The following is a 3173-nucleotide window of genomic DNA, read 5'->3' as shown; positions in this document are numbered from 1 at the left end:
TATATATATATATATGTCTGGGTACACAAATTCGAGCAAGAGTAATCAATACTAGCAGTGGGGTTTATCTATTCGTCATACACACCACACACACGCACACGCACACATAGATATGTGCGCGCGCGTCTACGTGTTTATGTGAGTGTGCATATATTTATACACACATGCACACACACACACACACATATACACACACGCGCGCAGATACAAACATACTTTCGTTGCTAATACTGTCTCAGCTTCAAATAAATGAATAAACTCAACTAAATGTACTGGGGCCTTATTTGCCCATCTAAATGCATACATACATACACGCATATACACATAAATACATGCATGCATACACATGTACATACATAGATATATACATACATATATATAGATATGTATATATGTATATGTGTATATATATATATATATATATATATATATATATATATATATATATATATATATATATGCGTATATAAATATGTCTATGTATATATGTGTATATATGCATATGTGTATATATGCATACAGACACACATAATATATATATGAAACTGATCGTCTTTGCTTTAGCCTGTGTTCCTTAGTCGATTGTTTCTGTTTTCTGAGAATTAAATAGATTTTTTTTCTTTTTGATATTAGTAATAGTAAAGTTGTGTAGATGTGCAGCCTCGGAAGAGTGGCGGACTAAATGCCTTTCAGTTATTTAATGGCATCTCTTTGTGATATTTGTTCAAATTCCATCAAAGTAGAGATATCCTTCCCCCTGTTTGGGGTCTGCAAAATAAGATGCTAGTCAAAAACAGTAATTAGTGCCGTCTAAATGCCTAGACACACTTGACAGTTGTCCAGGTGTCTCACGAGTCTAAGGGTCCAATCCTGATCTATATATGACGTGACTTGCTATCAAGAAATAAATACTATAGAGGCTAGTGCTCTGATTTGCTTGAAGGCATATATTGCTGCTAAAACCGCTGTGATTATAATCAGATTAGTCTACTCCATTTCTTCCAAAATTTGTGATCTTTTGATCAAGATAGAAATCAATATTCGTTCAGGTATATCTATTTGTTTTTATTTGATTTCGCTGAGTGTTCTTTGATCACTCTAGCCGTTCTGTTAGACTATACTAAACATGTAATGATATTGAGCTAGGAACTGACACCTTGACTACTGATGTGTTTGTGCATTGAAACTGATCGAGCTATTCTAGGAAACAGGCAAGATATTGTGGCGAAAGATCATATTGACAAAAATGTTGCTCATAGATATGTCAATATCAGCAGACTGTGAACACATTTGTGAAAACATTTGAGAAGTTAAGTTAATAAAGGGACCTTGAAATAGAGGTGTTAAAATGTGGTATTTAAGAACGACAATTGTACCTGTGATTATCAGAGTTTTGGAATAATATCAAATGGTACTCTTAAACACTATGGTGAAATACCAGAAAAGCCCCAAATATCAGCACTACAAGAAATTGTTCACGTGGGTGCTATTTACATGGTAAGAAAAACACTGTCAACCTGATAATTGAATTTTTTTAAACTTGTGCAAAGTTTCAAATACTACAAAAAACTTTCTGCGAAAGCTTAATTCTCATTAATTGGAATCCTTTGTTTGAAACAAATATTCCCTCAGCCACCTAGTGTAACCTTTAGACGCAATAAAAATAAAAGAGAAATATTAACTACTACCTCTAACACCAAGAAAACCACCATTGGAATTTCTGAACGCTGCACCTTGAAAAACAGCTGCAAGAGCGTTAAGCCCTTTTCATTGTGCAACAACATGAGTCTAGTCAATTCCATCACAAATCATAACAGAAATGTTATGATTTATACGGAAGGTGGGACGTGTAAAGATTACCATTTGGTGTATGCAGCAGAATGCACCAAAGACAACTTAGTTTATGTTGGTTGTACAACAGAACAATTAAATGAAAGATTCAGTGGCACAGGTATGACGTCAGGTACAATAGCAGTAGTTCAAAAGTGCACATTCTCAGAAGATATTCTGAATCTACTACGCATTCAGTCCTCAAAATGCATGTGGACAAATATATTTGTAAATAACTAACATCACGCCTTGAAGGAATGACTAAAATGAGCGGTGAATTTCATCACATTTACTCAAAACTGTTCGACTAAATATTCTTTTTCCTTTGTTCTTTTTTTCTGTTTTCCTTTTTTCTTTTTCTTTATTATTTCTTTTTCCTTTTACTAGTTACAAAATTGAAAACTGATGATGTCATTCTATCAAAGAAGGAACGCAAGATTTCCTTGTTTATATTTTGAATTTCTATATTTTTGCGGTCCTTTTCATTTCAGATTTCTAACCACTGGGCCATTGCGCCTCATCTATCTATCTATCTATCTATCTATCTATCTATCTATCTATCTATCTATCTATCTATCTATCTATCTGTATGTATGTATGTATATGTGTGCGTGTGCATGTATGTATGCATGTAAATATGTATGTATGTATCGTGCATGTGTCTGCGTGCACATCTGTATTTATATAATAAGTTTGAGAAAGCCACTATAATGCAAGTTTAAAAAAAATCTTTTCGTCAGGAGAGAAGGTAATGCTTAGTCCATGGTCTGTTACAGGAGTTTCGAGACTAGTGACAGGGAGGGAGCAAAATATCCTCAAACCAAGAATCTGTTTTGAATGCTTGCAACTGCGTGGAATCCGCTACAGGCAACCAAGGTGTTACGTGAAACTGTCAAGCCGGATGACAGGAACACAAAAGCTGGAACAGCTACCGCAAGGAATTGTTCCGCCTGTCAACTCTTTTGAATTAATCTTTTATTTAGGGACCTCGAAAGGGAGGTGAGCTGGCAGAATAGTTAGCCTACCGAGAAAAATGGTTTGCGGAATTTTGTCCACTCTACGTTTTGAGTTCGAATTATACATACATAAATTATACATATAGGCGTAGGAGTGGTTGTGTGGTAAAGTAGCTTGCTTACGAACCACATAGTTCCGGGTTCAGTCCTACTGCGTGGCACCTTGGGCAAGTGTCTTCTACTATAGCCTCGGGACGACCAAAGCCGTGTGAGTGGATTTGGTAGACAGAAACTGAAAGAAGCCCATCGTATATATGTATATATATATATATATATATATATATGTGTGTGTATAAGCTTGTGTGTTTGTGTTTGCCCCCCCCCCCC

The sequence above is a fragment of the Octopus bimaculoides genome, chromosome 8 (assembly GCF_001194135.2).
Source record: "Octopus bimaculoides isolate UCB-OBI-ISO-001 chromosome 8, ASM119413v2, whole genome shotgun sequence".
NCBI classification, from domain to species: Eukaryota; Metazoa; Mollusca; class Cephalopoda; order Octopoda; family Octopodidae; genus Octopus; species Octopus bimaculoides.
The sequence above is the reverse complement of the archived record's forward strand: the minus strand, read 5'-3'. Positions refer to the sequence as shown.